Below are 11,474 nucleotides of genomic sequence, written 5' to 3'. Positions count from 1 at the left end.
GACCTGTTGTCCGCACATGTTCATTGATCTCTTTCCCTCTCTGCAATGTGAATACTCCAGTTAAAGCCATCTCCTGCGTGTGTGCTTCTATTTGATATGTAGTTACACAGACACAATGCAGGCTGACATTTGACTACAGAAGTGATGACCATAAGTTTCTCTATTCCTCCAACCCTGAGACAATTTTAGATCTAGATTCTTTGTTGTCCTCACAGTTCCAGTCCAAGAAACACATTTGTGTCTTTCATATTTTGCAAGGGACATGTAAGAAACGGCAAGAAAAAAATACACAGATATAACTGCTACTAAAAATTTTATTGGTGGCTTATTATACAAATGCCCCAAGTGAACATGCTGTACCTATCTGCACGCAATGCAACAAGGACTGCTCACTTGGAATAACTTTACAATTGACTTAAATTGTGGTGCGCCTATCAATATTGTAATGTCATTATGGGTGCAGTAAGAATTAGGCTGAGTGATGACACCTGACAGCTTTACAAACATTTGTGGAATGTAGAAAGGCACCAACCCTATGAATTAATGTATCCTCCAATATAATTTAGGAATTAACCTTCTTACATTGCATAAACAACTGATTAACACATGTTTACAAACTGCATTACATTCCAACAGTTGCTACATTCTCTCATGACTCATGCGGTCCTTTTCGTGGATGCAGACTTCTGGGCAGCATGAGCACAATTCAGATTAGCATCATGCACCGCATCCCACATCAGTAGCAGTTTGAAAGGCTGAAAACGGTGCACTAGCAGTAACTCACGGTAATAGCAAGGATTGAAAGAGTCCTCTTGGGTTGAAGGAACACTGATACCAGCTGCCCTGAATCCACTATGGGAGCGTGGGGCTAGTCCAGCCTTGGCCAGGCACATCCCCAAAAATACATCATCAATGGGGTATAGTTCAAGGTCTTGGGCTATGTGGTAAATGATATGAGCTGTATACACAGACATAAGTATGCCCCCTCCATTAACGTATGGTGGGTAAGACTTGATAGTGGTCACTATTTCTGGCACATAATACTTGCTCGACTTCTGGCGTTTGGGCCCAAACCCATAAATGAGACGGCCCACAAACAGGTGTTGGTGAACCTTCATGCCTAGCAAGTAATCAACCATGTTATCGGTGTTGGCAAAGACATCTTCATCTCCATTGAAGATGAATTTAGCACTGGGGCAAAATTCACAGACCCACTGCAGCAACTTGTATTGTTTGAGGGTGAGGTTGAAAAAGGTATCCAAGAAATCCCATTGTAGGACATCTCTGTGTTCTCTGTTTTCCATTGCTAACAGCTGATTCAATTTCCTACTTTCTTTTTGGTCAGGAGAGACACCAGAGATAAAGACTCTCTTAATTAGGACCCCATTGAATTCGCGTTCTTTGCCCCAGGTCTTCCTTACCACTTCCCGCCGATCCTGGTTGAAAGGGTGAGATTTGATCACCAGGAGCAGGAAGACATTCTGAGATCCTTCTCGACCACCACATTTGTCTGGGACATTTTGAATCATGTTAAATTCTCGACAGTGTTTATACATCAAGAAGTTTTTTATGTGCTCTTTCTCTTGATGAAATGAGGACAGGTGCAACAATGTCCTGTTCGCGTGGCACTTTGGCTTGAGCACTGATTTAGTTGCATCAGCAGTAACAACCTTGGGCAGATCTTTGCGATGAACAGTTTCTGCAACATCATCAGTCTCTCGACGTTTGTCATTATTCCAGAACATGAAGAACAATCCCAGAGTAATCAAAACACCCAGCAGTACTTTCACATAGAATTGCTGATGTCTTCTCATCTTTCACCTGAAATAGAGAAAAAATATGGAGTAATTCAAAGAAAACTTTACATTTACATGATGCTTGAGAAGAATGAGAAGTTTAAACTGTAATGAGGTTCACTAATGCTTTGTAATATTAACCTCAAAATGGTGGTGAGGTAAGGAATAGGCAAGGCCCTACAGAAAGTTTAATTGACCTGAAGCATTCCATCCCAGCAGAAAAACAAATCTACCTATAGGATACCATCTGTCATTAAACTGAAAATCGTATAGTTTCTTTCGGTGCATTAAAGATATATTATTCCAAAGGCTTTATTCCACCTCGCTTCAGAGCTTTCATCACTCCTCTCGGGGCTTAAACTGAGCTGGGCCAGACATAGAGCAATATAGCACAATGCAGGCATTTTGGCCCATGATGTTGCACCAACCTTTTAATCTGCTCCAAGATCAATGTACCCCTACTCTCTCAAATAGCTCTCCATTTTTTTATTTCATTCATGTGTCTATCTGGAAGCCTCTTAAATCTCAGTAATGCATCGACCCTTATCACCACCCAGGCTGTGCATTCCATACACCCACCATTTTCTTTTAAAAATTACTACTTCTGACAATCCCCTAAACTTTTCTCTAATCACCTTAACATTATGCCCCATCTTATTAGTCATTTCTGCTCTGGGAAAATGTTGCTGGCTGTCCACTCTATCTATGCATCTTATCAACTTATACGCCTCTATCAAATCACATCTCCTCCCCCTTTGCTCTAAAGAGGAAGGCCCCATCTCGGTCAACATTCAGTTTAAGTTCACAGGTTATTGATACTATGGAAGATGATCTATTATTGACCATTGATTAGTAACTGAATATATGGCAGTGCAGGGAAGGTAACGTGTTAGTACAGCTACTGAAAGCATCTGATTTTCAGGGCATTTCAACCTGGTCTATGTATGCCTACAATAGGAGAAACAAAGAGAAGTATACTCAAGGACCTTGGCTTTTTGCTTCTATTTTAACCAGAGAAGTGTATTCAAAGTTAAATTAGCAGTGGCCCACCCACCCTGCCATCCATTGGTCAAACCACTTTATGAAAGGCTACAACTAAGGCATAACTAGTCCCAATGGCAAGGCTGATTCCACCCAGACATTCAGTAGTAAGCAATTGTGACAAGACAGCGAAGCCATCGCAGGCCCATATCTATTGAAGGAAAACGGCACCAGCATCACCTATGGCAGGAATTTACGCTTCATGAAGAGCAGTGAACCTTGTAATCCAGGAGCCCAGAGAAAGCACAAGTAACTGATAGCAGAACAAGGCAGATAGATAGCATGATCCACAATGTGTATGAGTAAAACCTTGGATGCCAGGAGCCGTGGAAAGACACCAGTGACTGATAGCAGAACGATGTGTACAAGTAAAACTATTTGCACAGGGATGCAACTTGTGTCACTTTAGAATTATGGAATCCTAGAGTAATGCGATCTAAACAAGCCCTTCGGCTCAACTGGTCCATACCAACCACAGCATCCTCCCTGCTAGTCCCAGTTTTCTAGTTTGGCCCATAACTCTCCAAGCCTCTCCCTTCCATGTACCCGTCCAAATGCCTGTTAAATGTGGCAGTGGAACCCACTTCAACCACTTCCTCTGGTAGCTTCTTCCAGGTATTCACAATCCTCTGTGTACTGAAGTTAACCCATTGATCTCTTTTCAATTTTTTCCCTCCTCTCTTCTATCTGTGACCTCTCATTTCGGACTCTCCAACTCTCCAATAATGACAATCCACCTTATCAATACCCCTTATGATTTTAGACTTCTGAGGTCACCTCTCATTCTCCAAGGAATAAAGGTCCAGCATGGCTAACCTCTGTGTAATCCATGCCCTGTAGTCCAAAGAAACATCCTCCTAAATCTCTTCTGCACCCTCTCCAACTTGGCAGTGTCTTTCCTATAACAGGGTAACCAAAATTGTAGATAATATTCCAAAAGTGGTCTCAACAACAAATTATGTAACTGCAAATAATTCGCCGCTCCTGAACTGTACACCATAACTGATGAAGGCTAGCATGCTAAACGAGTTTTTTCACCATCCTGCCTTTCAGTGAACTGACTTGTCAGCGCCTTGCCATTCATTGTACAAGTTCTACTTCATTTGAATGTCCATCACCTCACAAATAACCATATAACAATTACAGCACGGAAACAGGCCATCTCAGCCCTTCTAGTCCGTGTCGAATGCTTACTCTCACGTAGTCCCACCGACCTGCTCTCAGCCCAGAACCCTCCATTCCTTTCCTCTCCATATACCTATCCAATTTTTTAAAAATAACAATATCGAACCTGCCTCTACCACTTCTACTGGAACCTTGTTCCACACAGCTACTACTCTCCGAGTAAAGAAGTTCCCCTTCGTGTTACCCCTAAACTTTTACTCTCTGTCTCTCAACTCATGTCCTGTTGTTTGAATCTCCCCTACTCTCAATGGAAAAAAGCCTATCCCCGTCAACTCTATCTATCCCCCTCATAATTTTAAATACCTCTATCAAGTCCCCCCTCAACCTTCTACGCTCCAAAGAATAAAGATCTAACTTGTTCAACCTTTCTCTGTTACTTAGGTGCTGAAACCCAGGTAACATTCTAGTAAATCTTCTCTGTACTCTCTCTATTTTGTTGACCTCTTTCCTATAAATCGGCGACCAGAACTGTACGCAATACTCCAAATTTGGCCTCAGCAATGCCTTGTACAATTTTAACATTACACCCCAAGTCGTATACTCAATGCTCTTATTTATAAAAGCCAGCATACCAAAAGCTTTCTTCACCACCCTATCCACGAGATTCCACCTTCAGGGAACTATGTACCATTATTCCCAGATCACTCTGTTCTACTGCATTCCTCAATGCCCTACCATTTAACATGATTGTCTTATTATGAATAGTTCTACCAAAATGTAGCCCCTCACACTTATCAGCATTAAACTCCATCTGCCATCTTTCAGTCTACTCTTCTAAATGGCCTAAATCTCTCTGTAAGCTTTGAAAATCTGCTTCATTATCCACAACGACACCTATCTTAGTATCATCAGCATACTTATTATTCCAATTTACCACCCCATCATCCAGATCATTAATGTATATGACAAATAACACTGGTCCCAGTACAGATCCCCGAGGCGCACCACTAGTCACCGGCTTCCAACGTGACAAACAGTTATCCACCACTACTCTCTGGCATCTCCCATCCAGCCACTGTCGAATCAATTTTACTACTTCAATATTAATACCTAACAGTTGAACCTTCCTAACTAACCAACCGTGTGGAACCTTGGCAAAGGCCTTACTGAACTCCATATAGACAACATCCACTGCTTTACCTTCGTCAACTTTCCTGGTAACCTCTTCAAAAATTCAATAAGATCTGTCAAACATGACCTTCTTCGCACAAATCCATGTTAACTGTTCTATCTAGATAATTATATATACCATCTCTAAGAATACTTTCCATTAATTTACCCACCACTGACGTCAAACTGACTGGCCTATAATTGCTCGGTTTACCCTTAGAACTCTTTTTAAACAATGAAACCACATGAGCAATACGCCAATCCTCCGGCACAACCCCCTTTTCTAATGACATTTGAAATATTTCTGTCAGAGCCCCTGCTATTTCTACGCTAACTTCCCTCAAGGTCCTAGCAGATATCCTGTCAGGTCCCGGAGACTTATCCACTTTTATATTCCTTAATAGTGCCAGTACTTCTTCTTCTTTAAACAGCTAAGGTATTTGTAAAGTAAAGGAGATAGCGGGGTAACACACCGACGGGAGTAACTTAAATAGACCTTTTAGTCAGGAAAGTCATCTGATTGATAAGGTTATTTATTTCCAGTAAGTGAGCACTAATCTGATGGTGAAATATGTTGTATTCTTTTGGACGTGGTTATCTCCAGTTTGCAATCTCCACATAGTTGTTGCCCTTCAGTGTAATGGTCCAATTGTGGACAAATATTTAAGATTGCAGTATGAAGTTGTCTCTGAGATCAGTGCTGTTCCAGGTTGCCGGGGCACAGTTAAATCTGGCGAAAGGGAATGTCCAGTGTTCAAAAGAAAAGATTATTTCAAAATCATAACTTTTCACCAGAGTTCAGAAGTCCCATCCTGACTGCGTCTTTCCTACAAGCCCACAGCGATTTCTGCCCTCAGCTGTCACTGAAGTAAATTGGTCCCAAAGTAAAGAATAATTTCATGCGATGACACCACCCGATCTGAACCAGGATGCGGGTCGCGGTTGCTCCCTGGAGCAGATCGATTTGTCGTGAGATACTGTATGTAATCTTTGTCACCGTCTACTGAGGTGCAAAATTAAGCCTGGATCGAACAGCACATCAGAACCATTGGCTCGAAGGAGTTTTTGTGTCGTTTAGTTCTTGCGCTGTGGAGCAGGGTGTGGAGTTACGTGCTGATGAGTGTGACGTGCAGGCTTATGTGTGTGTTGTCAACTGAACATTACTCTGATTGTGTTCACTTACTGTTTGGTCCCACGGAACTCCGGTGCTCGGATTCGCTGGTAACAGAATCAGGAGCTCAGCACAGAGTAAACACAGAGACTGTAGTGGGTGGGCAACGTTACGATGAGTTAATACGCCCACTTGTGACGGCAGGTTTTCTAGTGTTTCTTGTTATGGTCCGGTCCGGAGCCCCTATTCCGGGTCTTGATCTGGTCCGCGGACTCCTGACTCCGGGTCTTGTAGCCGTCCCTCCTTTCACCCTTGAGCTAATTAGTCACACCTGTGGATCATTCTGGCTTGTTTGGACTCAAGGAGGCGCAACTGTTGCCCATCGGCTGGTAGGTGGATATAAGGGGCTCTGAGACTGAGTCTAGTTGGGGGTCGTCCTGCTCTGAACCTGTTTTGTCCTGCTTCCCTGGTAGGTGCTCGTCCCGCGGTTCCGTTCGGTTTGCCTTGCTCGCGCTGTCCGACTGTCCGACTGTCCATCCCGTTTTGACCTCCTCGTCCTGTGTTGCGCTGGTCGCCCTGTTTTCCCTGTGCAGACCCGTGCGTCATGTTTGTCCTGCTGGTGCTGTTCGCCTGGTCTTCGTTCCTGTTCGCCCCGGCTTGGTGTACCCATCGCTAATCAACTAGTTCTGTGAGTCAGTTTCAGAGTCACCCTGGACTTAGTCCCCTTCCTATCCCTTGCCTCCGTCGGGTAAGCCAGGCCAGATTGCCGTTGCCCGTCGGAGGACTTTGCTTCTTTCTTACCCCTCGCCTCCGTCGGGTAGGTCAGGCCAGATTGCCGTTACCTGGCGGAGGGCTCTGCCACTTTCCTACCCCTCGGTCCCGACGGGTGGTACCCCGCACCTGCCCAGTTTACCGCGTCTTGCCCAGGCCTCTGTGTTCACGCCTGGGAGGCGGCAGTGCCAATGAGTCATCCAAAGGTCTCTGCCCCTTACTTACCCCTCGCCTCCGTCGGGTAGGTCAGGTCAGATTGCCGTTACCTGGCGGAGGACTCTGCCTTGCCATGAACCCCAAGATCCTGCCTTGCCATGAACCCCAAGATCCTGCCTTGCCATGAACCCCAAGATCCTGCCTTGCCAGAATCCTCAGGATCCTCCTGCCTTGCCTGAGCTATCTCTGAACACCAGGATCACCTTTGAATGCCACGTTCCTCACGCCACGGTCACCCCAACTTGTTCTATCCTTTAGTTGTCCCTGTCCTGCCCCTAGTACTTCAGTGCCTGCGTCCTGCATTTGGGTCCATTCCATGTCCCCTTATGACATTTCTACCATTTCAATACTGTCTTTAACATTGAGTGGCTTTGCGGATCCGTCTGATTTTTTTGCAGGAGTGAGTGTGCTATTTTAGCAAAGACAACAAGTATGTGTCAGTGATATTAAAAATTAAACTTTATGAGTTAAATCTCATTGCTGATAACAAATATCGATGTGCACTGTGTTATGCTCCTCCGGTACCTAATAATACGGCCACTGATTGTATATCCATGGTCTTCTACTGCCGTTGCTCATTCAGTCCAATGTTCGACATGTTTCGCGTCCAGTGATGCCTCTCTGCACAGTGCAGTAGTTCGTGATTATTTGAGTTACTGTCTTCCTGGCAGATTGAATCAGTCCGCCTTTAACCACCGATCTCTCTCATTACCAAGGCGATTTTTCTCTCTCAGAATTGCCGCTACCTGATTTTTTTCACAGCATCATTCTCCGCAAACTGAGACTGTTGAACTTGACAATCCCAGGAGTTCAGCAGTTCCTGAGATATTCAAACTGCACCGTCTGGCAACGACAAACATTCCACTCTCAAAATCACTGAGATCACATTTCATCTCCATGGTGATGTTTGTTTGGAGACAGAACGTACCCTGTGCTAAGGAACAGGTCACGGAGTGACCCACTGATAATGCTGTGAGTTTAGTTAATGATTATCACCAGGAGCTGACTGAGCATTAACCAGCGTGTGTTCATTACTTACAGAACCCGTAACACAGCCTCACTGGGACAGGGTGGTAACAGAACCTGGAGCCGCGGTACACGGTAAGAAGCAGTATATACTGATATATAAACATCACAAAGGCAGTCAGCCACTTTTATGAACACGAATGGAATTGATAACGTTGATCGACATTAGAACTGTAGCGAATCGCTTTTAAGTAAATTAATAATTCCTTTCGTCTAATTGAATGCATCGACTTCCTGTGTATTTCCCGCGGGAAACCGGGGCAGTTGACAGTGTTATCGGAAACGCCGCACTTTCAACCCGGCTCCGAATCATCAGCAAAGACTCGGGAGCTGCGAGTTCCCCGCACCTCGGAACTGTCCGCGGGCTACTGCTTGCAGTAACAGGAAGACAGATCCGTCCATACTCGGGGCTTTACCGATCCCCGACCGAGGGAACTGAGGATTCGCTTTGTTTATTCCTTCACTGGCGGGATTGATACTATCTGTCCATCCTAAACGGCATTTCGGTTGGTGGACAAAAGTATGGAAACACCCACACTGGAGATTACAGCCGGGCGGGGGGTGGTCGTGGGGGGAGGCGGTGTAAGGAGTTGATGGTTCCATTATATAGTCGGTTGGTGAGATCTGTTGTGGATCACCGTCTGCAGTGTTGTTTCCCTTCTGTCAGATGTGAGTGGGTAGGTGGGAAACCAGAGGAAGGTTTACCAGACAGATATCTGCCCCTGCGAGTTTTTCTATGAGGAATATGTTGTGATCTTGACTTGTGGTGTTACATAAAACAGGGGAGACATGCTTATATACAGTACAGTTTTTTAAAAAAAAATAACAATGCATTGGATTTTATCCGCGGATATTTAATTTCATTGGCATCTTGCATTCACTGTGACCCACCCAGATCAGACTGTGATCTCGGCGCATCAATCCTGCCTCTCACCTGTAACATCTCACTCATTTGTGTATCACTACACTGCAGGATTACAATATTAAATGAAAGACTCTCCTTCTGCTGAATATTGAGGACGGTGATTACCATGACACACTAGACCCGGAGAGGGAGAGAGAAAAACATCTCGGCTGTCTTCAGCTGGCGGTGCTTGGTTTCAGACCCTCACAAAACAGGAACTATTTAGTCCACGTCCCTGTCAAACTCCGCAGCATACTTTATGTCTCATCGAAGTTCCCATTCATTTTACAAAATTTCCGCAGATACAATCAAGTAAATTGTTATAAAAAAATGTATACAAGCAGGTATACATTCCATCACCAACTACTGCTCTATACATGCTGGAATCTTTCCTGCCACACCCTGGGCTCGTAGCTTGTAACTCTTACCTCACCAGGTGTTGCATTCAACTAAACCTCTGGTAGTTCTACTAACAAAAATAAACAATTCCTGGGAAAACTCAGTGCAGGATAATACTTCACAATGATGTCAAATGTTACAGGAAACTTTACTGATATACTGTACATCATTGAGGTGGGTACACTGGGGCTGGAGAGAGGTTGCTCGAGATGTGAGTGAATGAGGAGATGGAACATTTGGGTGAGGGATCAAGGACAGTCACTGGTGGTCATTCAGCAATACACAGGGACTGAATAAAACGTTAGAAAAAGATTCTAAAATGACAAGCCTAGATCAAACAACAATGACTTTGGCTTAGGCACATTGCCCCTCCCCAAACCTTATCAAAGCGCCATAGAAAGTATCCCATCCGGATACATAACGCCTTCATAAGTCTACCGCTCTACCCTTGACTGCAAGGAACTGCAGGGAAATGTGGGCACAGCTGAGGACATGACAGAAACCAGACTCCCCTCCCTGGACTGTGACTGCACTTCCCATTGCATCAGTAAAGCAGGCAGCATCAAAGATCCTCAAAACCCTCGCTATTCTCTCTTCTCAGCCGGATCGAAGATTTAAAAAAAAAACATTGAAAACACACAGCACCAGGCTCCAGGAAACCGTCCAGGCTGCTGTTGTAAGCACATTGAATGTTCCCCGGTGATAAGTTGGACTCTTGATCTCCCAGTCTAACTCGATGTTCACTGCCCTCTCTCTGTAACCATAAGGATTTGTAACAATATGTTATCACCTCAATGTGCTGTTGTAATGTGCTGTACAAGTTTGAGAAACCCAGATCACTGGAAAAGGCTTATTTGTTGCATTTATTGGGGTTATAAAACCGGAAACATTGGCTGCGCTTCAGCAAGTCGGAACAGTGGCATGGATTCAACAAAAATAAACACAACGATGGCCACCCAAAACGAGAGGCCGTGAGAGATCTGGATCTCTCTGCCTTGTCTGAACGGGCGAAAGATGTATCTACTCAGACTGATGGAGCAGTGTCCCGAAGGTGCGATTACTCGGTTTAACCTTCTCTGTCTGCAAGAACACAACAGGGGGAAGGGCCGCTTCCCGTGCCCTGGAATAATGTAAAACAATTGTAGACACCGGCTATCGATCCAGGTGAAGTTTGGACCCGATGCGGGACTGGGTGACGAAGGTAAAGTTCCCGGGATAAACCTCAATGGATGAGTGCAGTCTCGGTATCACCACCCCATCACGCTCCTAGGACCAGGGCAAGAGGGACTGAGCGGCGGCTCATCTCAGTCGGTTTGTTGTGAAGGTCCCACAACACAGACCGACCCCGGCAGGTTCTGTCCAGCAAGCGCAGGGAGGCCACCAGATCGGGGAAGTTAACCTGGTGCATTACCTTACATCAGACGTCCACACTCGGGACTCACCGATGAGAACTTGTTTTCACGCCCGGACGGTGAACCCTCCCCCGGATTCCCGACTCTGGGGGTGATGGTCGTCTCCCAATCCGGATCCTACAGACGATCCGCCGCCGCCGCCGACCCGCTTCAACACAGAAGTGAAGGAAGGCAGGACTGTAATTTATGTCATCAGAGCTGGGGGCGGAGCCTCGGAAACAAGGCAGATCTGCGGTAAAATGGGAGCGGGGAAAAGGTTCACGTGACTTACACATGCATGTACGTCCATGAAATGTTGCAAGGTTTTGAAATTTCCGCCATCAGCTGAGATTCAATCAATAAAGCTTTCTTAAAAAATATGCGAATATATCACAGATCTTGTAGCTATGTTTAGATTGTGACGAGATCCGAAAGATTATTGTAAAGTGGACTGTTCCTTTAAAAGAGAGAGGGGGGAGCGAACAGCTTGTGTGCTAAATCAGCAGCAGGGAGACAGAAAGTCT

The 11,474-nt window shown here is 45.0% G+C and overlaps 1 pseudogene; it reads right to left on the bottom strand.

Moving 5' to 3' along the window:
- Window positions 1-219: 219 nt before the first annotated feature.
- Window positions 220-11,115, bottom strand: LOC140723289 (N-acetyllactosaminide beta-1,3-N-acetylglucosaminyltransferase 3 pseudogene; annotated as a pseudogene).
- Between the last annotated feature and the right edge of the window lie 359 nt (window positions 11,116-11,474).

This window comes from Hemitrygon akajei, unplaced genomic scaffold, assembly GCF_048418815.1.
Source record: "Hemitrygon akajei unplaced genomic scaffold, sHemAka1.3 Scf000108, whole genome shotgun sequence".
Classification (NCBI taxonomy): Eukaryota; Metazoa; Chordata; class Chondrichthyes; order Myliobatiformes; family Dasyatidae; genus Hemitrygon; species Hemitrygon akajei.
Note: the sequence above shows the minus strand (reverse complement) of the source record. Positions and strands in the feature narration are given on the sequence as shown.